General features: G+C 55.1%; 1 protein-coding gene and 1 long non-coding RNA gene across 2 annotated transcripts in view; one reads left to right on the forward strand and one right to left on the reverse strand.

Annotated features, from left to right (window-relative positions):
- Positions 1 to 26,002, reverse strand: part of PISD (phosphatidylserine decarboxylase) — a 56,655-nt gene that overhangs the window by 6,133 nt on the left and 24,520 nt on the right.
- LOC144457148 (uncharacterized) lies at positions 1,762 to 6,123 on the forward strand. Its single transcript, XR_013486509.1, has 2 exons — positions 1,762 to 4,725; positions 5,593 to 6,123. It is a non-coding gene; the product is annotated as an uncharacterized LOC144457148 (long non-coding RNA).

Genomic DNA, 26,002 nt, shown 5'->3' on the forward strand with positions numbered 1-26,002 from the left:
CCTCCTGGGTCAGGGGAGGCCCCATGATGTAAGCACTGAAGCTATAGGAGAAAGAGCAGCATTTTAAAAATTTGCTTTTTAGAATACTCAATTTCTGTCCAAGGACCAAGACTTGGGCTGGAATCTGGCCTGTGGTAGCCTTTCTTTGGACCTCAACTTTCTCATCTGTAAAATGGGAGGGTTGGGTGGCCTCTCCCTCGTCCCTGGAGGGGAGCAGGAGGAGGCCCAAGGTCTGGCCCAAAGAAGAGCAGCCAAGCTCATGATCATTTTGGTGAGAGAGGTTTTGGGGACCCCCCTGGCCCACCTGCCGCCCCTCCCTCAGGCTGGGCTGCTGCGCCTTAAATGCTGTGCTCTGCATCCTGCATCCTCCTTCCTCCCTGTCAGTCTGTGAAATCCCACAGCAATCTGATTCTAACTTTAAACACTGAAGAGGCCCTGAATGAGCGGACAGTCCCCCAGGACGGCTCTTCTAGCAGGCCATTTTTCCTCACAGACCTCTTTCCAACAGGAAATGACCTGCGAGGGGCCCTCCAAGCTGGGTCCTGTTGTGATCCCGGGGGCCTCTCCCACCTAGCCTTGCTGCATGCTGGGAGTGCATGGGCGGTGCACGGCCTTCCCTATCCACTAGTGCTGCCTCCGCCCAGAAGCCTTTGCCCCGTCTGCCCCAGTCCAAAGTGGTTTTTCCCCTCTTGGCCTGTGCCTGGATATGTCCCAGGGTAGGGAATGATGTGGCCCCCCTCTGGACCTTTCCACCTCAAAGAGGGGAAGGACTGTGCTCTGAGTAGACTCTACATCCCCCAGCACCTAGGTCTAGAGTTCATCAGCTGCTCCCTAGAAGCCTCATCTGCTGGATTCATGTATCTGCCAAGGGTAGCGTGCCCAGGAACAGCAAGGGAGAATGAAGATGTCAGACAGCAGCGTCAAAGAGTGTTTTGTCTGGAGTTCTCCAGCCTTCCCCAGCTAGCTGAAGGGCCCTGACATCCGGGAGGAAGGCCATGGGCCGGCCCCAGGCTGTGTGGCCTGGCATCCTGTCCCTGGGGGGGTCCCACCAGCTGTTTTGGGGGGGGCAACCATGAAGGGCAGTGCCATGACCTATGGGGATCCAATTTGTGGGAGTCAGGTCCTAAGTGACTGGGGAAGAGAAGCTTGACGAGTGAACATGGCACTCGGGCCTTGCTGAGGAGGAACACAAGACTCATCGTGGGGGACCTGACCGTGGGGGTGCTGGTCAAGTCACCTCAAGGAGACACCAAAGCTGTTGACCTCTGCACCAGTGCAGGCCCTGGGAGTCCGGCGCCCACGTGGCTCCTCTCAGCCTCCCCTCCCAGCCCCGGCCCCTCAGCAACTCCTCTCTCCATCCCTAATTGCCTGCTGGAAGCTTCTCTTCGGGCCAGGAAATCCTACTTCTCTGCTTCCCTCTGCGATCTGATTCTTCGGAAGCCTGCAGAGCTGGGGGTGTGGGGAGGGAGGCTGGGCTGCTGCTTCACTGCAAGGGCTTAAAGAGACCCCTTTCTGCATGACCTTGGAGGAAGCCCTGTAGTTCCTCTGGAGCCAAGCCACACACCTTCTGTTAGAAGGTGGGGAACAGGAAGAAGGCACACTTGGTCCTGGGGGTTGCCAGGGTTCCTTCTAGTACCCCGATTTGTCCTCGGGGAAGTGAGAGCTGTCCCTCGGGCCCCTCCATGCTGCTATTCTGGGCTGGGCCAGGACACGTCTGTGTCCCATCCAAAGTGCTGGGGCAGGAGGACACCCCCCCCCCCCCCCCGTCCCCACCTACTCAATGCATTTCAAAGCTGCACACTCCGTGGAGCACAGACACACACAGTCACACACTCACTCTCTCTCTCCTGTCCCACCTACACTCCCTGGAGCTTTTTGTCTTGGGCCAACTCTCCAGACAGAATCAAAGTCCCCCAGCCTCCACTTGTGCACCCATGCACCGCACTTACCCTGCTCACGGGCCTCCATCCTACCCTGCTCAGAGGCTTAAGGGCACTGAGAGGCAGAAGGTAATAGAGGATTGTGAGAGGCCAGGAGCGGAGTTTCAGAGCAGGCCTAGACATGCAGCTGAGCTGGCCCAACCTTCGCCTCAGGGCCAGCTGGGGGAATTGCAACCTGTGGGATCACACACACGGATATAAATGAAGGCCTCCTGGCACTGCCAGAGCCCTGCACACCTCCTGCTGGGCCAGGGGACGCCCCACCCCGGCTCTTGCCTGTCATTTCTGTTAGGAGGGGCTGGTCAGCAGCCACCACGGGCCGGCCGGCCTCCTCTGCTGCACAGAATGCCTCCCAAGGTCCCTCCAGCTCAGTCTGAAGCTACTCTGCCTCTTCTAGCTCCCTGACCCCGACACATGCTCCTCTGGTGCTTCCCCAGCTAGGCAGAGCTAGAAGATGCTGTTTGGGCCCGTGGCGCCCAGGAAGAGCCGTCCTCTGCCCCAGGGCCCTCCTGGGCCTTACAGGAAGCTAGAGGGCCAAACCTCACAGGTCAATATTAAATGGACACCCTGGGTTCAAATCCTGGCTCAGTTGTGTGACCCCGGGCACCTCACAGTTTCCTCATTTGTGAAATGCGTGGGGTTGGCTTGCTGGCCTCCTCCCAGGTTCCTTCCAGCTGCAGATCTAGGACCCCGTGAGTCTATGGACTCTTTTTTTTTTCCAAGGCAACTGGGGTTAAATGACTTGCCCAGGGTCACACAGCTAGTAAGTGTCAAGTGTTTGGTCTGGGGCTGGATTTGAACTCAGGTCCTCCTGACTTCAGGGCCGGTGCTCTATCCACTGCACCCCCAGGTGCCCTAGTCTATGGACTCTTACCAGAGGGAAGTCCGCTAACCAACATTTTCTTCCATTTTCTTCTAGCTCAAAGAACGATTACACAGGATCAACCCGCCAACACTCAGTATTCTGCCTCCTAGTTACTGTATGGCTGCTGGCCAGTCCCTTAGCCTCTTGGCACTCAGTTTCCTCCTCTGTGGAATGAGGGGCTTAGCTGAATGATGGGCCCCTCCTGATTAGATCTACAGCCTCAGGCATCCAAGGGGTGGAAGGGTTTAGCTTTCACATCCAGCCAGTAAGGCCTGAGAACTCTCTGCCCCTCATTTAGCAGCAAGTTAAAGTGGAAGGTCCCTAAGCACAAAGCAGAAGGTCTCCTGCAGCTCCCTCTCACACCCCAGGAGCCCTGGGGGTCTCAGAGATGTGAAGGGGCTGCTCATTAGCTGCTCGAATCCAGCACTTCAGCCACAGTCCTGGAGGACATCGGCCGAGCACGGCCCCTCCCTGAGCTCAGCTCCAACCAGGTCTGCCATCGGCACGGCCCTGGTCGGCATCCCAAGCTGCTAGGGGATGAAGAGAGGGCAGAGCAAGGCCGGGCCTCACAAAGAGGGACCTGGGAGTCATGTGGACAGGGAGAGGGGCCCAGAGGAGTCAGAGGACCTGCCACCCAGATGACCTTCCCCTCTCATCTGTTAAAACTGAGGAGGCTGCACTCAGTGGCTCTGGAGGCCCCTTCCAGGCCTGAGCCATCATCTAGGACACCCCCCCAAGACTGGGCCTCAGTTTCCACATCTGCAAAATGAGAGGGTTGGACGGAGCCACAGATCACAGCCTCTCCAAGTCAGAAACCGCCTCAGCAGCCAATCCTTCACCCATACGTGAATGAGAATCTGCTGGTCCTGCCTCCCTAGAGGGCGCACCCATGCCCCTGAGCCTCCCATTCCAAGTCTGCACAGTCTCCTAGGCAGTTTTCTCTGACATCCCTTCAGCTCTAGACACTGCCCAGGGTTTTATGGTCCTTCTCTCCCAGCCCCTGACACCCCATGACTGGACTGTAATCTCCCAGTGGACGGGGTCTGCAGGGGCCTACTTCTGGATTTCCTTCCCGCCCCCTCCCCAGGCAGGTCATCGGTGTCTTCACTAGCGTGGTCACCCCACGAGTGCTGGGAGAGGCCGTGGGATGAAGCAGGCAGAAGCGGTTAGCTCTGTCCATTCAGGACCGCGGCCTGGCCCCCATGTGTGAAGCTCAACTCTGAGCCTTACTGTGCCGTCGTGGGCAAATCGTCACCTCTCTGAGCTCCACTGTCCTAAGGAGGAAATGAGCTGAAGAGATGAAGGCTTGCACTGGACTTTGTGCAAGCTTCCCAGTGCCCTCTAGGACCTGAGGCCAGGGTAGGCAAGCCGGCCGGGGCTGAGGAGGGGCTTGCTGTCCACCCAGCTGGAATCACCCTGGACTCAGGGGCAGCTCCTGGGTGCCTCCAAGCTGCACCTCACTCTCCTCATCTATCAGCTAAGAAAGGCTCGATAACCTCAAAGGGCATTCCTGGTACTGGGATTTTAAGTGAATCCTAAAGAAACTGCGTTTATGCTTCCTCTGGTGTGCCTGTGGCTGCCGATTCAGGTACCGGAATGACGCCAGGAAGAAAGCAAGGTTTGGGGCTGATTTAAGAGGCAGCCGAGGGAAGGCTGCTCCTGCCACAGAGGCCTTCCCCGGCTACAGCTCCCTCCTCCCACGTCACTGCAGAGCGCGATGGACCAATCCCTGCAGAGGCCCAGCTCAGCGCACTCCAGACCCCCTCCTTCCAACCTCTCCGCCCTCTGAGGAAGGGGCCGCCAGGCTCGTTCTCCCCGTTCTCGGCTCCTTCCCCAGGGCCAAAGGGAAGGGTCCCTTTTGCTGGCTCTGGACAAAGCCACCTCTGAAGGGGAGAAGCAGCCGCCTAAGGAGCTTTACGGGTAATTAGGCCAAACGAAGGCCCTCCTGGCTGCCCTGGCCCCCCTTCCCTTCCTCTCCCCATGCAGAAACACTAGACGGTACCTGAACCGGGCTCTCCTACTGGCTGTGCCCCCGTCCAGCCGTGGGGGCGGCTGCTCCCCAGCCCAGCTGCTGCACTTTCCCGCACGCGGCCTCCGGACATGAATTTTAACTTTGTGGAGGTTGTAGCAAGGGGGAGGAGGGTTAGATAAAGCTTTAGAGCATCTCACCATTTCCCCTTGTGAAGGTCTGCTCCTCGCAAGGTGTTTGACTGACACATCATCGGGGTTGAGGGGTTAAGTGTCTCCCTCCTGGCCTTTGTTTTTTCTTCTCCCCTCCCCCAGCACGGGAGGGAGAACTCGATGCCGCCGCGGCTCCTAACGCCCCTGCTCCCTTAGGCAGATCGCTCGGCTTCCCCCTCTCGTAACTCAGCCGCGAGGGTCCCAGCTAGTGCAAACAAACAGGCACTGGGTGACCCATCCAGCCCTCGGTGAGTCGGGAGGCTGCCCACCTCACACTGGCCAGCCCCATGCCCCTCTGCCCCGGGCGATTGCGGCCACACCAAACTGCAGCCGGCTGGCCTCGGACAGCTCTCCCAGGAGCCAACCCGAGCGCAGGGCCAGCCGGGGAAGAAGGGGAAGGGGGAGGGGAGGACGGTAATCCCATGCTCGCATTCTGCACTGCAGCTAGAGCTGTTCTGGAAGGCTGAGCAGCAGGACGGATGCGGGCCCTCCCCCTGCCAGCTCCTGCAGCCTGGCAGGGGGACGGGTGAGAGGGACCAGGGCAGGGCATGCGCTTCTAACCGAACAAATCACACCTCTGTGGGGCTCACAATGGACTCTTGCTAGGTCCCGCAAACGCATCTGAAGATGGGGGTCCTGGAGAAGAAGCTTACGGCGTGCGGAGGGGACGACCGCAGCCTTCCCAGACGTTAGGGGGTCTCCGTTCTCTCTGGTTAAAGAAGGCAGAACTCGGGGTGACCGTAAAGAGGCAGCTCTCAACTCCTAACCCCAGGAGCTGTCCAGCCACAGGACTGGCCGGCAGGAGAGGTAGTAAGCTCCTGAAGACCCCCAGCAGGCAGACTCGCAGGGCTGGAGGCAGGATTCCTCCCTGGGGACGGCTGAACTGGGTGTCTTCTAAGATCACAGCCTGGACTGCTGGTACCTGAGTTCAAATCTGGCCTCAGATGCCTCCTAGCTCCGTGATCTTAGAGAAGTCACTTAACCTCTACCTGCCTGTCTGCCTCATACTTTCATCCACTATAAAATGGGAATAATAATAGTACCTCCCCTCCTGGGGTTGTTGTGAGGATCAAACTAGATAATGTTTGTCAAGCGCTGAGCACGGTGCCTGGTACTCAATAAACACTTCTTTCCTTCCTTCCTCCTCCCTCCCTCCCCCAAGACTATCGATAAAGGTTAGGAAAAAAAGGCCTAATGGTGACCAAGAAGCACTCTTAATGCAACTATCAGCTGAGAGCCCTAAGAGCGTGTGTTTTTCTGAATTTTATACTGGATTTTTTGCTGAGTTACAAGAGGCAGGCCAAGGCTCTCCCACCGTAGAAAGGGAGGACCCTCAGCAGACACACCTGGCCCCCTGGGGCCAAGGCCACGAGCCAGGGATGTGGCCGGGGGCAGGCAGAACACAGGACCACACCAGCCGAGACCAAACGGGGCTAGGTCCTAGGAGCTCAGTTTACTTAGGGCCTTCCCCAGCCCTTAGCTCCAAGCCTGGTAGCTTACGGCTTATGAGAGCTCTTCCCCACCACCCCATCCCTCTCTCTCTCATGGGGATGCTGTCACCTCCCTAATCCTGGGTCAGTAACAGCCTTGGCCTTCCCTGTCTGGGGCTCCGCTTCCCTTCCTTTCCTAGCTCATCCTTTTCTTCAGAGATGGGAGTAGGGAGGTGATGGAGACCTGTAGCCCTGCTCATCTGTCAGCCAGCGTATACAGCCGGGACCATCTGTGCTTGGAAAACGGCTTCTCTGCCCAACAGTCCCAAGCCTGGCCCCTGGGCCAGGAGTGTAGGAGCAGCGTGCTGATGCCTGGCCCTCCCCTCCCTTTCCCTGGCATCCTGACTTCCATCTGCTTGCGGCACAAGCCTCTGCAATGGGGGCCCACTGCTCCCAACACCTCCTGTATGACCCCCTCCTTCAGCTACCCACACAGAAGGGGGAACACTGGCCCTTGGATGGTGGGGAACAGATTCTCCGTGTTCTAAACAGTCCTGGCTCTTGTTCTCCAGGAACCCCATTGTGAGTATGCGTAAGACCGTTCAAGAAGGCAGAAACTGGCTCACAGGAAGGTTCTGGGTTCCAGAATTGCTAGACTAGGCCACAGAAATGACAGAGAAGGATTTCTGAGCTGCCCTGAAATGCACTCACTCCCCGGAGGGAAGCGAGGCTTGTGGGGTGAGGGCGATGCAGGTGGGCCTGGAGTCAGAAGAAATCCTGCGGCAGGGCTGCTGGCTGGGGCGGCCTGGAGAGCCGGGCCCTCCCTCTGCCTCCTCACATTCCAAGAGGAATGGCTGCCACTCCCAGCCCTACCAAGAAGAGGCTGAGTCTGCGATTGAGGCAGAGGGCTCTAAGCAAGCTCATCTCCCTAGACTTCCAAGGCGAAGGTGTGGCTGGGCCAGCCCCCCTTTCCAAACGCTGGCCAAGGGGGCTGTGGTATCAGGCCCAGTGACTGGGGAGGGAGGTGGATGCCAGGTGTGACCGGAGGAGGCTGGGGCTCTCCCAGCAACATCAGCTGTTCTTCCCAGGGCTGGGGTTCCCCCTCGGAGTATCAGTAACACGTGCTAAATTGGTACCATCCTACTGACCTCATTCCACACTCACCAAGCCATCCCACCACTACCAATTGTGCCCATACACACAACACAGACCGACTGCTGATACTCAACGCCCCTCACCAGGAGTTGGGGTCAGAAGGGAAGCTGGGAGGGATGGAGCCAGGGAAGGGGGCCTTCCCGGCACTCCAGGCTTCCTCTGAGCGCTCAGCCCACACACCAGCCAACATCACTTGGGGCCTCCATCACACGGCCAGTCTCCCAGGTTTTCAGAAGGCTCAGAAAGCCAAAGACAGTCCAAGTTACAGAATGTGTGCACCACCATGATCTGCCTGGATTCTCACAACGTGATATTCACTGCCCGCTTAGGCAGAGGAGGAACTGAGGCCCCCAACTGCGAAGAGGCCACTGGGGCCTACAGTGCAGACTTCCCGGCTGCTCTTGGGCCCCTGGGGCTGTTGGAGAAGGCACCCTGTCCCTTTTACTAGACTAGGCCCCAGGACTCTTGCTACAGTGCTCTATGCACAGGCTGTATCCTGTGCTCCCAGATGGATTCATTTGTTGACCCTCTAGGGCCAAGGCAGAAAAGGGATAAACTCAGTGGCAGAGATAACTGCTCTGTCTCTTTTCTCATATGGCCCAGCCCCTTCATTTTAAAGATGAGAAAACTAACCAAGAGAGATGAAGCTGCTGGCTGGCCCCTGGCCCAGAGGCAGTTAGGCAGGTAAAGGAGACAGGTTTCTGAGGAGTCAGGCCCATTCACTGGGACCCCGGCATCTTTCTCCTTACAAATGCTGGGCCCCTAGAGCCCTGTGGCTGGACAACTCCTCCTTCAGTCTCTAAACAGCCTGGGAACAGTCAGGCTGGATTGTGCAGGGGGCTATGAAATTCCCTCTTATCCCTGACTCAGAGTGAGAGCTTCCTAGGGGGAAATCCCAGAAGAAACTCTCTAATAGCCAAACAGCTGACCTCCAAATGATCCAGCTTTACCCAGCAGGTCAGCCACCCAGTAACCCCATTTAGTCACCCTTCTTCTGACTCTCTCCAAAGTTCTTCCCTAGTGGGCTCAGCGGACACTAAGCCTGAGGATTTACAGGCCAGGATTAAACATTCAGAGAGGCTTTAAACCAGGACAACAGGCTGGACATTTGCAAAGAGCCTTGCTCCTAGCCCAAGGCCAAGCCAGAAACTTGGCGGTCTTGGCGTGCGCCCCTACGTGGCAGCACCAAGAGTGGCCAGAGGGCCCAGAACGGCCACTAAAGTAGCAGGACGGGGGCCATTCAAAGGAATAACGCCCTCCTCCTGCTACCAAATGAGCTGTTCTCTAAGCAGGCACCCGGGGTGCTCAGAGGTGGGAAGGAGGCCCTCCCCTTGCTCCAGTCTCATCACTGCCTACAAGGCTACTCCGTGGCAGGGGGCCCTGGAGTCCTCCGTAGAACAACATCTTGTAAATGTGTAAACAAAAGATGTAGGATTTACAAGGGAAACCAAAGGTTAGTGAGAGAGAGTCAAGTTAATTTTCTCCTCTAAATACAGAGACCCCTTGAAATCTCTCCCTGGCTCCCTTGGAGGGTGCGATCCAAGGATGCCACTCTGGGCTTCTGCACTGAGACTCCTCCTTGCTACAAAATCACCGCCTCTCTGCAGGGCAAAGGACCTCAGGAGCTGCCAAGCCTCAGCCTGGGCTGAGCCAGAATCCTCTCTCCAGCCACCTGAGGAAGGGTTGCTGACCCTCCCCTCGAGGACCTCCCATCACACAGAGCCCCCCCTTCCCAGGCTGCCATCTTGCCTGTGGATACCTCGAGGCACCAGGTTTTTCCTGACACTGAGTCACAATCTGCCTAGAATCACAGAAGCAGGGAGTTGGAAGGGGCCTCCTCAGCCAGGGGCCTCCCCAGGCCCAGGCCAAAGGATCTCCACCAGAATATCACCCACAAGTCCCGCCCTGGGGGCCAAGGGAAACATACAAATCCCTCCTCCCCATAACAGCCTTCAAGCCTTCAGAGATGTCTAAAGACAACTGCCACCAGGCTCCCTTCATTTCCCACAGCCACCCCCTATCCTGGTTACCTTCCTCTGAGGGGGCCGGCAGAAAAAAGGAACCCCATTCTCCAGATAAGGGGACCAGGTCATACTTGCATCTCTGTCCACTGAACACAGGACAGGTATTCATTCTCTCCACCTCCATCCCCATACCTATCATCCTCATCCACCTGCCAGCCTTGCCGGCTATGCCCACAAACCAAACCCACCCTGCCTGGAGGGAGCCAGAAAGTCTGTCAGGAGGAGCCCCCAACGTCCCCAGTCCGAGCAGCTCATGGGGAATGAGTGAGGGGCCTTTGTGGAGGCCTGCTCTCGAGGGGGTCAGCCTCACGGAGGTGGGCACACACTGCTGGGCTGGGGAAGCCATCAGACCCACTCCTCTGTCGAGCACACTGTGGGCCTGGCCCCTTTGGGAGGAGTGGAACATTCCAACTGATGACCGGGAAAGGCCTCCACCAGCCAGTGAAGGGGGGAGGGGGTGGGGCTCAGACAGCACCAGCATTTCTACAGACTGTTTCTGCCCAAAAGCCCAGGCACCTGAAGACGGGTGGGAGGGGAAAGGTGGGCTAGAGCGGTCTGACTGTCTCCACCCCTTGGGTGACCCAGGTCACAGCAGAGGCCCACCCCCAAGATGTGATTAGGGAACGCAGAGGTGAAATCTGCATAAAGCCTCAGGGCGATGGCCCGAGCATTTTTCTAAAGTCACCAAGGCTGGGTTTTATCTCTAACTTGGGACTCAATCAAAGCAAGAAGTGAAATGGGAAGGATGGGAAGTGGCCGCAGCACTGACAGGCTCAGCAGTGTGGAGGCAGAAGCTGGTATGCAGAAGGCTCACTGCTTACGGGCCCTCTGGCAGCCGATCTGGGGAACCACCTGGCTCCCGGCTAGGACAGGAAATGTAGCTGAAGGCTGTGGAAGGGGAAGGGGGCAGAGCAAGAAGCCGCAGAGCTAACAAACTTTCCTTTAGAGGAAAGCAAAACCCTTTCCCTCCTCCGTGGAAGGCGGTGGTGACTGCTGGCCTTGGGAACCACCTGATTACTGCCCAGCTACTAACCACCGAAGCGGGGGGGGGGGGGGGTCTGGGATTGGGGTGCGCTGAGGCAATGATCCTGAAGAAAGGAAATGAGAACAACCTGGGCCGTCTGCATGACCAAGCAGCCCAGGGGGCAGGGGAGGGCCGAGGACATCCCCCTGCTGCCCACCCTGCTCGACCTGTCCTCCCACATCTCTGAAAGGGTCCCTTAGTAAAAGGAGCTGGAGCTCGGGCCCCCACGGCTCACCACAACTCCTTCAGTGGGAGAGAAGACCAGGCCCCCTCCCCCCAGCCCAGGCTGCTCTGGGCCCAGAAGCGGCCTGCCCTGGGGCAGTATCTAGAAAGCTTCGGGAGCCAGGGGAGGAAGGGAAGAGAAGGGAGCGGAGGAGGGGAGAGCGGGGGAAGGCGGTCAGGGCAACTCTCAGGAAATGGACTGCCGTCACTTCAGCCACAGAGGGTGGGGGAAATCCCAGGCAACGGAGTCCCGGACAGGGCTGTGCTGTCTGCCCAGGGGCTGTGCGGCCCAATTCCGGGCATCAGTCCCTAGAGGCCTTGGGTCCTGACCACCCCCCGGGTTTTCTAGCCCAGCAAAGGCCACCCCCCCCACCACCGCCTGCAGTGGCCAAAGCAGCAGCCCCCTCCCCACCAGGACATGGCCCAGAGGCCACCCTGAGGCTTCTCACTTTCAAAGGCCGGCTGGGCTTCTAGGGCAGCAGCGGGCTCCGCCGGTCCCTCTCCCGGCGCTGTCCAGGAGCAGCTGGGCCGGCTCCGGGCTTTGTGGGAGAGAGCCCTCCCTCTGGTCCACAGTCCCCGTGGGCGATGGGGCTCAGGTTTCAGCCATTCAGGAGGAGGCTGGGGAGGGTGGGGGCCTTTAAAACCGTCCCACCAAAGAGCTGCCGGCTCTCCCCCACACCCAGCGTCACCTCTTTCCTCTTTAAGGGGAGGAGCCAAGGCCCAGGAAAACTGAAAGAAAGTGAGGAGGGGACTGTCTCCTGATGTCATCTGCTTCCCCAGCCTCCTTCCTCTAGGCCACTTCCCAAGGCTGCAAACCAGCAGACTCATCTTAGGGGCTTGGCCAGCCCGCTCCTCTCAGGCCCCAGAAAGAGGAAGCCGACCATCAGGGAGCCTGGCTGGCCTGAAATGGGAGGCCAGAAAGGAAGAAAGGAAGGCAGGAAGCGGGGCTGGGCAGGGGCCACCAACGAGGAGAGAGCCAGACCCAAAGCCCAAATCAGGGGCCTCTGCTCCCTCAGCCACAAACCACCACCCAGGCAGGTCCCCGTCCACATGCAGGCCACAAAAGGGATGGCCACGCGATGCTGGCACCGCCCCTCAGTGCAACCAGCCCCCGCGGTATTCCTGAGAGCCGGTCTCCTCACAACAACCCATTTTACAGAAGGGAAACTGAGGGTTTCACAGAGCTAGTAGAGGCCCAAGCTAAAGCCAAAGGAGCCTTGGAGCTTCCCTCCTCCAAAGATCTCACATGGGAAGTGGGCCCCCAGCTCGGCCAGGCCTCTGCTCTGTGCAGCAGCCCCACTGAGAGTCCAGAACCTCCCTTGGGACAGTCAGGGCACAGCTACCCACACCAGGCCACAGCTTCTTGGCCCTGCGAGGGGCTGCCAGGGAGAGGCCAAGCCCCAGGGGGCATCGGAGAGGAAGAATGGGAAGGCGCCTGGACCACTGAGCTGAGGCCAAGGTCACACAGCAAGTGGGTGTCGGTGATTTGGCGGGACTGTGCGCCCCTAGCGCCCCACACTCCCTGCAGCGCAGAATTCAGAATTCCTCCCCATGGTGTCCGAGGTGGCTCCCGAGCTCCCACCTTACAACTACGCCTCCCCCCCAAAGTGGCAAAGAATCAGGAGAAATGTCTGATAGCTTCTTCCTTACAGATGGCAGAAGACTTGCCCTCCGGCAATTACTGGTGTTCCTGGCGGCCTTCCGAGGTACACTGTTACCATTCCCCTGCTACCAACGAGGAACCGGCAGCTCCCTCAACTCACAGAACTCGCCCACCCTGTCTGCTCTTTCTCCTCGTCCACAATGCAAAATCTCTAGGGCAGAGGACAGGACTTGGACTCAGGAAGAGCTGGGTTCAAATCCCACCTGACACACTAGCGGGATGATCAACTCTAAAATGAGGAGGTTGGACGCCATCACCAGGAAGGCCCTCCAAGCTGTAAATCCATGATCCCGCGGGCCAGGAAATAGGATTGCCCTGCTGTCACTTATCTAGGGGCATCTCAGACGAGAAGCGAGCTCAGCGTCTTGGCTGGGAAGGTCCTTATCATCTCTAAGCTACTTTCGGGCCCTGACGTTCTGCAGTCCGGTTAAAGGCCCTTCCAGCTGCAACATCCCCCATTTCTGTAATTTATTTGTCCATATAAAACCTCCACAATCTCCCAGTCCCGCTTCTATCTCTGCTTATGCTGTTTTCCCCCACACAAGATGTCATCCTTCTCTTGGGGGAGCTGCAAACGAGCCCAGCCATTCAGGAAAATCATTGAGAATTACATCCAGAAAGCTGCTAACCTGCACCTATCCTTTGCCCCAGCAATCTTGCTACTAGGCCCACACCCCTAGAAGATGTACAGATGTACAGCAGGACGGAGGGAATGGCCTAGGAACGTGACAGAACCCTATCGTGATGGAAGAAACGAAAAAGAGCTCAATCTGAGAGCAAAGGGAGCAGAACTGATAAAATGCCCTCAGAAAGCCAAGCGGCTTTGAAAGCCCCAGAACCCTAATCAGTGTGGTGACCGACCAAGATTTCAGAGCCCCTCTGAGGAAGCACAGCGCTACCCTCCTCTCAATAAAGACATGATAGACCCAGCTTACAGAAGGAGACATGCCTTTTTGGATACCAGCAGTGGTAGCTATCTGTCTGGCTTAACTATACACATTTTCAACGTGGGGAGGAGAGAGAGAAAATAAATGTGTGTTAATTGAAAATAAACAAAAAATGAAGTCACACTAAAAATTAAACAAAAAAAAATGAATGTCATGCTGTCCAAACCAAACTGTCCCAATCCTCCAAGGGCCTGCTCAAGTATCACTCCAGGAAGTCTTCCCAGACTATGCCACCTTATTATTTTTTAAATTCAATTTTATTTTCAGCTCTGAATTCTCTCCTTCCCCCATGCCGAGAAAGCAAGAAAAACAAAACTCACTGCGAAGACACGCAGTCGAGCATCAGCCATGCCAAAAACAAAGCCAGAAAGCCCTGCCTCCAGCTGCCTCTGAGTCCGTCAGCTTCCCATCTGGAGGCGGGCAGCGTGTTTCAGCATGGGTCCTCTGGAGCCACAGCTGGTCACCTGGTCATCAAAGCTTCCAAGGTTTTCAGAGGTGATTGTCTTTACAATGTTGTGACTGTACAAAGTATTCTCCTGGTTCTGCTCACTTCACTTTGCATCAGTTCATACAAGTCTTTCCAGGTTTTTCTGAAACCAGTCCACTGGTCATTTCTTTTTTTTTTTTCCCACTTGTCATCTCTTACAGCACAATGGTGTTCCGTAACATTCATATACCATATGGCCATTCTCCAACTGCTGGGCATCAGTTTGCAATTCTTTGCTACCATGAAAATAGCTGCTCCTATTTGTGTGCATATGGCTCTATTCCTCTTTCTCTGATTTCTCTGGGACATAGACCTAGTGGTAGTATAGCTAGACTAAAGGGGATAACAGTTTAATAGCCTTTCTGGGCTACATATAGTTATATGTTGTTATTCAGTCATTTTTCACTTGACCCCATTTGGGGTTTTCTTGGCAAAGATACTGGAGTGGTTTGCCATTTCCTTCTCCAGCTCATTTTACAGATGAGGGAACTGAGGCAGACAGGGTGAAGTGACTTGCCCAGGGTCACAAACCTAGCAGATATCTGAGGCCAGATTTGAACTCAAGAAGTTGAGTCTTCCCATATTCAGGCCTGGCACTCTAGAGATCCATTGTGCCACCTTGCTGCTGTATATGTATCTGTATATGTATCTGTATCTGTATCTGTATATGTGTGTATGTATATGTGTGTGTATATGTATGTGTGTGTATATGTATATGTATATGTATGTGTATATGTGTATATGTATATGTATGTGTGTGTATATATGTATATGTGTGCGCATATGTATATGTATATATGTATGTGTGTATGTATATGTATATGTGTGTATGTATATATGTATGTGTGTATATGTATGTGTGTATATGTATGTGTGTATACGTATACGTATACGTATATGTATACGTATACGTATATGTATATGTATATGTATATGTATATGTATATGTATATGTGTGTGCATAGTTCCAAATCGGTTTCCAGAATACCCACTGTCTTTTTTTCCACTGACCTGCTAAAGGATTTATTTCCATTCTAGTCACCTGGCACTCTGGGGAAGGCACCCCAGATTTCCTCTCTATGACTTGGGTCTTACAGTCTAACACTTTAATTTGGCAGAAGAGGGAAGCAAGGCACTGAAATGCACACTGAACTGAACTCTAGATTAAAAGAAAAACTTCCACGACACCATTTCAAAGAATTGTGTGCAAAAATCTTCATGAGATCTAGCAGATGGCTCAGTGACCACATGGAGTTCTGTCTTAGAGCAAAGTGGCCCCTCGCGTGTGTTCTCTGTACTAAACAGACAGGGCTGGGGGCTCCCCCACAAACTGTGTTTCACCTGATACTAAAAGCATCTCATTTGGGGGCAGCGAGGTGGCGCAGTAGATAGAGCACCGGCCCTGAAGTCAGGAGGACCTGAGTTCAAATCCAGCCTCAGACCAAACACCTGACACTTACTAGCTGTGTGACTGTGGGCAAGTCACTTAACCCCAACTGCCTAAAAAAAATAAAAATAAATAAAAGCATCTCATTTGATTAAGGATGAGCTTGAAGCCAATGAAGGTATTTCACTGGATCCAACCTGAGACTGAGTCCAGCAGCTCCAAGAAGAACCTGAGTGCTGAGGCAGTGGACGTGACATGCAGAGCCCTGACTGCCACCCCAGGGATCCTTCCCCTACACCAGGACAACTCATTAGGAAAAAGAACTCGTTGGTTCCTCCTCAGCAGAACTGGCCAGGACCCCAAGCTGGGTTTCACAGATTCCCAGAATGCCAAAGCTCCAAGAGACCTCACAGAGCCGCCCAGCCCACTCCCTGCCTCCTTTTACAGGGCCTCGCTCCCAGTCACACAGCAAGCTGGCGGCCTGTCTCTAAGCAAACTATAAGGAATCTCCCAGCGCTGCACGCTACACCAGACATTTCTTGGAGGTCAGTGAGGAGGAATGGCCCAGGGACGCCGCTGGAGATGAGGGCAGTCATCCTGGTCTGGACTGCAGTCTCCCGGAGGAGGGCCTTCTGAGGTTATGGTCTGCACAGGACTTCAGCTGATGGCAGGAGGACACTTTTGACGGAAACTCTCAGGATGGCTCTCGGAGAACCTCCACGCTGTCCTCTGGACTGTGGGAGATGAGTTATCTAAGGATTTCTTTGAACCAAAAGTCCTCAGACCCCTCAACAATCTCTGTTTGCCCAAAAGTCAAAAGGGGGAGAGGGGAGAATAAAGAAGAAATTGGCCCAGTACACTTAATGGAACTGTCTGTAACTTCAAGGGGTCCCACTAAAATGTGACAGCAAGATCAGTTGTTAATAGGGATGATGGAATAGATGGCAGACAAGGCCAGGTCAGACGGTTTTTTGTTGGCTGAGAAGGCTGGGCTGCATTCAGAGAGGAAGAGCGGCCGAGATCAGGGAGCTACCGTCCTTTCCCAGGCTCCACCTGGGCCAGGCCACATCACGGTGCCCTGTGCAGTCCTGGGAGTCACATTCTGGCAAGGGCACTGAGGAGCTGAAGTGTATCCAGGAAAGGGAATGAGGCAACCCCTCTCTACCTGCTCAAGCGTCTCTTCCAGCAGACTGCCCTGGTCACCCCCATTTTCTGATCTTCCATTCTCTCTGTCCACTGGCTCCTTCACTACTGCCCACAAACATGCCCAGGCCTCCCACATTCTCAAGAAACCTTCACTCAGTCCATCCATTCCCGCTGACTACTAGCCTGTATCTCCCCAGTATCTTATGAGATATTTGTAGGGATACAGTAGGTGCCACACAAACGCTAGTTTGTAGCTAAGCTCCTTGAAAAGGCCTCCACGTTCTCTCCTCTCACTCTCTTCTGAACTTTCCTCCCCCGGTTTCTGACCTCCTTCCATTCCACTGCTCCCTCCTCTCTGACCAACGGTCTTCTTGGTTGTCCATGCAATGGTCTGTCCTTGCTCCTTATTTTCCTCGGCCTCTATGGCCCCTGCCATGGCTGGTGGCTGTCTCCCCCTCCATCCTCTTCTCGCCAGGCCCTCAGGGCACGCTTCACTCTCTCCTGGCTCTCCTCCTCCCTCTCTGATTGCTACTTTTCAGTCGCCTTGCTACGCCCGCTAACCCTGGGGGTTGCAATCTGCCTCCCTGGTCTAGATGGTGAGCTGCCCAAGGACAACCTCAGCACTCAGCACAGTGCCTGGCACGTAGCAGGCACCTAAGAAACTGACTGAAAGAATGAAAAAAGGGCCTCCAGATCCCACCGTACAAAGGCTGGTTGGAGGGATTCAGAATGCTGAGCTTGGAGAAGAGGAGAAGCATAAGGGGCAGCTAGGTGGCGCAGTGGATAGAGCACAGGCCCTGAAGTCAGGAGGACCTGAGTTCAAATCCGGCCTCAGACCAAACACTTCACACTTACTAGCTGTGTGACCCTGGGCAAGTCACTTAACCCCAACTGCCTTTAAAAAAAAAAAAAGAAGAGAAGAAGCGTGGGCTACATAAGAGCTTTCTTCAAGTAAAGACCATCGCAAAGAGAAGAACAAGCCTTGTCCCGCCTGCCCCCTGAAGACAGGGCTACCAGTAGGGGTGAATGCTGCAAAGAAATAAACTGGGGCACTCTGTGCACACACCCTCCCCAATGACTACAGGAGCGCTGCCTTGGGAGGCTGGGAGGTCCCCTCGAGCAGAGGCTGGAGGCCCCCTTGAGGCCAACAGGCCCAGCCTGGAAGGACAGCTTCTCGTTCAGGTGTGGGCTGACCAACGGACTCCAAGATTTATTCCCCAGTTTGGGTAAACACAGGGGGAAGTGAGCAAATACACCATCTGGCTGGAAAAGGCCTGGGGATCAGAGCAAAGCGAACACAGCTGCAGCATCCTGTCATTAATTAAGCACTTAATACACTATGGGAACACGCTCAATTAGTGTCCTTGCAGAGCATGAAAAGAACAGCAGCTCTCATTTCCACAGTAAGTCAGAGTTTGCACACATTTATGACTTTTGATCCTTGACAAGGGATCATGCGGTTGGGGATACTGTCAGCCCCATTTCAGAGGTAAGGAAACTGAGTCTCAGCAAGGTCTAGTGACTGGCCTAGGGCCCACTACTGGCTAGAGTTTGGGCACAATTCAAAGCCCATCCTGGCAGCACTCCCCCCACCTTCCTATGTGGCCTCTCCTGGCCCACAGCCGAGCACGGTGCTAGGCACTGTGCTAAGTGCTAGAAATACAAAGACAGGAAAAGAGCAAGAGCTCGTGCCTTTGAGGAGTTCCCTGTCTAGTGGAGGAGACAAGAGGCAAGTGACAGATACAGCGGGAAATGGAGAAAGTCTCAGAGCTAAGATGAGGGACTAGGCTAGGCCTCCTGCTGAAGGCCTCAGCTTCAGCTGAGATATAAAGGAAGCCAGAGAAGCTGGGAGGCAGAGATGAGGAGGGACGGGGGCAGCCAGGCGGCCAGCATCACCAAATCGCTGGGTATGTGGAGAGCAAGGAGAAAGAAGGCTGCGGTGGCAGCAAGGATCCAGGTCCCAAAGGGCCCCCCTGGAGTCTGGGGGTTAGCCTGCCTCCGGAGGGCTGGGGGCAGGTGCTGAAGGGACAGCAGCCCACCTGGCAAAGGGAAGAAAAGCAGCCACTAAAAGGGGGCAGAAGGGCTGAGCCGCTGGGCCCCAATGGGAGCTCCCAGCCTAGGATCAGAAAGGCCTCTTTCATCTCACCCCCAATCCCTGAGTCTGCTGTATTGCCCTGACATTGCAAAAGCCTTGGCCCTCCCTAGGGGAAAGACCTTCCTGCGATCGCAAGTCAGAGCTCGGGCTACACTTTCCCAGGGAAACACCATTAAGCACCTGTTGCTGGGTTCGAAAGCGCCGTCCCACACTTGACCTGCATGACATACTCAGCCTAACCACACTGTCCTAACACAGGCCTCTCGGCCCTCGGGATGCCAGCCCAGGCTGACAAACTCGTCTGCTTTTCCATAGCCCAGCTGTTCCTCTCCCACCTCCCTAGGCCTGCAACTCCATTCAATAAGCTCTTATTAAGCCCTCATTACGTGGCAGCCACTAGGCCAGGTGCTGGGGACACGGGGACAGAAACGAAAACAGTCTTTGGCCACAAGAAGTTTATATTGTATTTGGAGAAAGCAACTCAGAGAAAAGTTGATAAAAAATATATGAAAAGTACCAAATAATCTGTCGGGAGGGGGAAAGGCCAGCAGTTGGGCAGGCATTAGGCAAGGCCCAAGCATGGGGGACAGACTGCACAAAGCCCAGAGGCAGGGGACAGAAGGTCACATCCAAAGAGCAGCAAAAAGGACCATTTAGCTGGAACACAAGTGAATGTGGGCAAGAATGTGAACCTAGTCCAGAAGGAGAAGCTGGACCAGATTGTGAATGGCTCTAGGTGCCACAGGAGTCTGAATCTTCTCCTAGAGGTAGCTGGGAGACAGAGACATTTCTGGAGCAGTGGCATGATGTGGCATCACTGGTGGTGGTGTGGAGGACACCTTAGAAGCAGGGAAGCTAATTAGCAGGGCCAGTGATGAGGACCTGGGCTAGGGTAGCAACCAGGAATGGGAGGAGAAGGGAAAGGAGGTGAAAAGTGGCCCAGAGACAGAAATCTATAATCCTTGGGGAGTGATGAGAGAGAGAGAGAGACAGCTGGCCCATGAAGGGATGGCAGGGTACACTTGGCAGCAACAGGACAATGAGGAAAGGGGGAGTGGGTCTGGGGAAAAGGTAAACAGTCCTGTTCTGGCTGTGAGGCTGAGGTGCCTATGAGATCACCAGGGGAGACGTCTAGCAGGCAACTGGTGAGAAGGACTGCCAAGGCAGATGAGGCATCCACGCGAAACCTTGAGAACTGACCTGAGGGCCTTTCTGCTCCCCCTTCCTGCCAGCTCCTCTGAAGTCCTTCCAAATCCACCTGTACTCCAGCTCAACCTAGGAGAACACGCAAAGGAAAGCAAGGTCCAAGTTCTACTCCTGGCTCAGTCACTAACACGCGGTATAACCTTGGACCGGGCACGTTGGTCTCTGTTTCCTCATCCAGAAAACAAAGGCCTGGATTCTTTCTAACACAGGCATCAGGGCCCGGGGCCCTTGAAGCTTAAGCTCTGCGACACTGCTCTGAAGAAGCCAAGTCAAGAAACGCCTCAGTCTGCTTAATTACAGCCAACTGGCTCCTCTGCCCTGGGGAGTGCTCTCTCATTAGCGGGAAGAACACGCTGACATCAGTCGAGCTCACAACATTTGGCCACCTTGGGATACCCCCAACTCCTGCACAAACAAGATGAGGCTTTATTCAAAGGCTGTGCCTTCAGTCCCTCCAGGAGTCCAGACCTGTTATCTCCTAAGAATTCAGCCCCCACTGCAGATGTCCTACAGCGCCACGAGGCCTGTGACGGACAGCGTGTTTGGCCAGGGCCGCTGTGTGCTCTTCCACCCGCTGACACCGGCCCGCTGGCCGCTCCATAAACAAGCCCCTCTTCCCACTTCCAGGCGCTTTCCCTGGCTGTCTGTCCCCGGGCCTGGAAGGCTTGGGCTAGTGGCCTCCCGGGCTTCCTTGCTGTTCAGTCAGGTTGGACTCTCGCTGGCTCCATCTGGGGTTTTTTGGGCAAAGACACTGGAGTGGTTTGCCACTTCCTTCTCCTGCTCGTTTGACAGATACGGAAACTGAGGCAGACAGGGAAAGTGACTTTATAAAGGGTCTATATGAGCTTGATGTCACCCTCAGATAAAATTCTAGAACAGTCATCAGAAATTATATTTTGGGGGGATGGACAGGGACCCTAAAGGTCATCGGGTCCAACTTCATTTTCCCCAAAGAGGAAAGTGAAGGTCAGATCACCCAGCCAGGAGACATTTGAGGTGGGATTTGAACCCGGGTCTGCCCTAAGGAGCCTTCTAGGCCACCTTTCTTTTTTGGGCAAAGGACAAATTTTTGTGACTCAAACTAATGTCATCCTAGCACTTCACTGAGACAACGCTAGCAGGAGACATTAGAAACCTGAGAAAGGGGAATGACCGGTCAATTAGCACCAAGCTGAGGGGTGACCCAACGCACATCAGGCTGAACAAGGCCTGTTTCTCTTCTGGACAGAAGGCCCAGGCTGGTGGGCCTGGACTTCACCAAGGCGCCTGACAAAGGCTCGGCTGGGACCCAGTGAAGAAATGTGGGCTGAGTAACAGCAGAGAGTTAGGTGAGTTCAGAGCTGTCTGAAACCCACCCCCCCCACCCAGGAGTGGTGGTGAGGGCCCGATGCCAGCCTGGAAGCTGCACGAAGGGCTGACGCGGCCCTTCCCCTCTCATCTCCATGGGCTCCTCCAGGAAGCCTTCCCAACTCTCCCAGCTCTTCAAGTCAGGTCCTCCGCTTCCCCGCTGTGCTCTCCGGCAGATTGGAAGCTTCTCTCTGCCTGGGCCAGAGCAGGCCTAACACTGCCCTGCCTGCTAAGCACTCCTGGTACGGCAAGACTCCTTCCTCAAGGGCAGAGAAAAGCATGGATGGTGCAAGTTAACAAGTCTGCACGTGGCGCCTAACGTGGAAGGGTCAGCAAACAGACTGGGGAGACAGATCCAGGGTGTTCCTGTTGTCTGTCCTTCATTCTCCAAGAGGATAGAGGATGCCATGATTTGCAAGTGAATGGATTTGAAAGAGGGAGGGCTGTGCAGAATCACCAGCCTCACTCTCTGCTTTGGAGCCATCTGGGTGCAGTGGCCACATATAGATCAGGAGGACTGCAGAAGACCCAGGATGCACTGGGGGACCTCGGCCTTTTAAAGCTAAAATATGACAGGGGGAGCAGCAGGCTAGAGCAGCCGGAGAGAGAAAAATAAAAATGTAAACCCCGACGCTCAAGTACACACGGTACATGCACAAGGCGCGTACCTGAATATACATACGAACAGATGGTGTGTGCGCACCAACACAAGGCACGAGGCATTCATACATGTGCACAATGCACTGTACACACATACTATGCACCCACACAGGGCGCAATGCGTGCACACATACGCATGCGCACACAGGGTACACCCACGAATGCACAACACAGGAACATACGCTGCACACATCTATACACACACACACACACACACACACGGGCAGTTCCAATGAGAACGCTGTGGTTCAGAGGACCACGAGCTCAGGCCGTTAGTGAAGAGTGTAAAGAGGTGACTATGAACAGGTTGTTGAGACTGCAGGAAGAAAGATGCAGAAGAATCCAGAAGCCAAGGCCAGGACCCTGCCTCTGCGCGGCCTGGGGCACAGCTGCCATCCTGTGTTCTGTTCCAAGAGGGCCAAGCCCAAGCAGTCCAGGGTGAAGGCCATGGGGATGGCGGCCTGCCTCGAAGGCAGGTCATGTGGGGAAGAGCCAGGCCCAGGGCCTGGGAGGATCTCTTACCCTTCCTAGCTGTGTGGCTGTGCAGAAATCACTTCTACCTCCTTGGGCCTCTGTTTCCTGCTTTGTAATATGAGGGGCTTGGCTTGGATGGCTTCCAAAACCACATCTATGCTCTTATGATCCCAAACTCTGAAGGCCTGTCAGACAGAAAAAGGGTACCACATAGCGCTCCAAAGGGCAGAAAGCACCAGGAGGTGGAATTTACAGGGAAACAGACCTCGGTCCCCCAGAGGAAAAACTCCCCACAATCCTGAGCTGTCCCCAATGGAATGGGCTGGCAAGGCGTGGCTAGAGCCTCAGGTGTGGCCCAGCAACTCCTCATGTGACCCAGGGCTCTCCATTCCCTTCCCAGCCACGCCTAAGGCCAGCCAAGGCAGGCTGCAGGCAGGACCTGCAGCAGGCCTCCAAGACAATGCAGGGGAAGAGAGGCTAAGGACAACAAGGAAGATTCCTCAGGGCCCTCTTGGCGGGACGATGGGACAGAACCTGGAGTGCCCAGGGCTGAGCTCCAGGTGCCACCTTTTGGCCAGAATCCCAAAATCTAAGCCTCGGGGCTGGAAGGTGAATGGAAGCTGTCCTCATTTTACAGATAAGGTGACTGAGCTCCAAATATCGATGCGACTAAACTCTCAGAGACAACTCTTCATTTTGCCCAAAGGCAGCAGGCAGCAAAGCCTTCTGACTGATGCAAACTTTATTTGGTTGTGAGATGTGTTCCTGTAGTGATGGATATACGGCAGGGAAGGCCAGCCCGCCTGAGGGAACCCATCAAGACCCCTCGGTCCGCCTGACAGGACCTCTAGGCCCCAGCTCAGCAGCCCTGGGTAACGAGCCAGGCCTAGTAGCCCTGCAGATGGGATTGGGATCTGGGCCCCAGAAAGGAAAAACCCTGGACTTTCCCACATGGCCAAATCTCTGGCTTTCACCTGAGGCTATAATCCCATCATCAACTGGCCTTTCACTGTGGCTACACCCAATCTTCCCTCCATTGTCTTACCTCCCCATGGCCCCAGGCCATTTCCCACCCTTAATCCTAGCTAGGCTCTACTCTCCCTGGGCCACAAGGTCCAGGTCCCAGGAGTTCTGTTCACCCCAGCTTACTGTCACTCCTAGGTCCCTCCCACAAGCTTTCTGTATATAAGGTCCATCTTGTCTCCGTTAAGATGCTTAGATTCTTATAATCTAGCCACTGCTGGGATTCCTAAAATCTAGCCAATAGCTTACTAATGTTCAGACTCCTTAAGAGTCTGCCCAATATGATGGATGTTCGAATAAATCTTATCTTTGGCTGGACGAAGGCTTGGGTCGAATTCTTTTGGACAGGACCCTTGAACCCCTAAACCACATCAAGGACGAGGTTACTAGCAAATGGAGTTTCAACCTTTTATTTATTTTTTTAAGCAATGTGATGTTGACTTCTGGCCACTTCACATTATCTCTTGTCAGCAGGCCTTTGACGCTCTCAAACCAGAGCCTCTTCACCAACATCACTGATTACTTGTGAGCTATTCCTCCACCCTCAACATCAGCCACTGTTTCTGGCATGAAATTCTAGGCAGACACACCTTGCAGGCAAGCCAAAGCACAAAAGAGACTCCCTGCCCCCAGGCTTCTGGGACCGCAAACTGGGGGTGGGAAGGGCTCCTCATGGGCCCCACCAAGAGGACCTTCTCCCTCCGGGTCCCCTCACACACTTCGGACTTCAGAAGCCAATGCAAGTATATGACTATTCAGAAACCCTCTGGAACCTCTGATCCTTGGGTGAACACATAGAGCAGAGAGCGCCCCAGAGAAGTGCCTTCCTCACCACAGGGCTGTGCAGGGAGCCCTGGGGAGAAGCAGGGCAGGCCCCAAGGCTTAGGGTTCTTCCCAATGCTGCTACTCTGCTCCTTGTCACTTCCTGTGTGTTCCTCTGCTAAAGTATAAGCGGGCAGCAGGTGGCTGAGGAAGATGGCTTGGGGAAAGGAAGCCTGAAAAACGTGATGTAGGACAAAGCAAGAGCAGAAGAGGGGCCAGGCTGGTGGGGCCCGGGCACGTTGGGCAGAGAGCTAGAGACGTGCTGCTGGGACCCAGAAGAGAGGTAAGGGCTGGAGTCCAGAGGCACACTTCCAAGAGAGAGAAGAGAGAAGGCAATGAAGGCACACTCACGGGACCAGAAGGAGAAAGCAAAGGAAAAGAGCCAGGGAGGTGGGCGGAAGAGGCAGCCAGCCCGGAGGGTGACCAGCACTGAGCCCACAGCGCCGGCCTTTCTGCCGCCCCGACCGAGGGGCGGTTTCTGGGGCTCCGTGCTGGGACAGGCAGGACCCGGCCTGAGGCCCACATGCTGGCGGATGTCTCCCCCCCCACCCCCACGGCCTGATGCCATCTGCAGAGGGAGGAGCTAAGTGCCTCCCGGCCGCTCGGCCTTGCTCTGTGACAGCAAAGCAAACGTCCCCTTTGTTCAATATTCAGTGACTCAGGTCAAATCTGAATGAGGCGGGTGCTGCGCCCACTTCCTCCCAGAGGCGGGGAAAGACCCTGAGGCCTGCCTGCCCACACTCCAGGACACCCCACAGAATAAGAAGAAGAGGCAGAGAAAGGGAGACCTGACCCTTGTCCGGAGGCTGTTACACACCAGGAGAAAGGATGAGGACAGCTGTGCCCTCCGAGCTGAAAAACAGACCTGGGATTTCTCCTGAAAAGCAAAATTGGATGCTCTGAGAAAGAAGCCGCCGCTCGTCCAAAGAAGCGGTCGGGTAAGAGACCAGGCTGCTGGCAACTCCCTGTCTGGTGGAACCAAAGCACCGGTTTGCAGGCCTGGTAATGACAGAGTTCTGTTGTCTCACCGGGGCAAAGCCTCCCAAGACTTAGCCAAATGAATGAGGTGAGGAGGGCCTGCACCAGGCAGCGCCAGTGTTAGAGGAGAGAAGGGGGCATGTGAAAGAGATGTTAGGAAGGTAAAACCAACAGGCCTTGGCAACAGATTCCATGAGGTCTGAGAGACCCCTCGGTCTGAGGATGACACGTGGGTGGGAATCCTGGAGCGGAGAAAAGATCCCCGGCCAGCCCATGGCAGAGGAGGGAGGGAGGGGGCAGAAACAAAGCAATCCTGAGCTGAAGGGGAGGCAACGTCCTCAAGGCAAAGGACCTCCACCCGCCATTCCCATCCCATGCCGATGATCTTGTTCAGCCCACTCAGAACCAACCCTCCTAGCCCTTCTCCCCCAGATGATCCCATCTCAATCATCCCCTAATAAGGGAAGGCATGACGCTACAAAATGCACAGTCCTTCAAAAATGACTTGGGCTGGTTTTCAGTGTAGCAGACTCAGAGCAACATGAGGGCTGCTCTGTGTCTCACCATTACACGGACTCCTTCCTGTCAGCTGTGCGGGTGTGGGGGGTGGTATGGGATTAGCACCTCACAATAGAAGATCTGGACAATGAGAAGCATAAACAAATGGCTCTCACACAGTAGCTCCTTTTAAGAAAAACAGATCATGGGGCAGCTGGGTGGCACAGCAGACAGAGCACCAGCCCCGAAGTCAGGAGGACCTGAGTTCAAATCTAGCCTCAGACCAAACACTTGACACTTGCTGGCTGTGTGACCCTGGGAAAGTCACTTAACCCCAATTGCCTTTAAACAAAAAAACAACCAACCGGATCAGCTTTCCAAGAGAGGATAAAAGAAGATAGACCACTCTGGGAAAGGCCAATTCCATG

The sequence above is a fragment of the Phascolarctos cinereus genome, unplaced genomic scaffold (genome assembly GCF_003287225.1).
Source record: "Phascolarctos cinereus isolate Bilbo 61053 unplaced genomic scaffold, phaCin_HiC Scaffold_4;HRSCAF=312, whole genome shotgun sequence".
NCBI lineage: Eukaryota > Metazoa > Chordata > Mammalia > Diprotodontia > Phascolarctidae > Phascolarctos > Phascolarctos cinereus.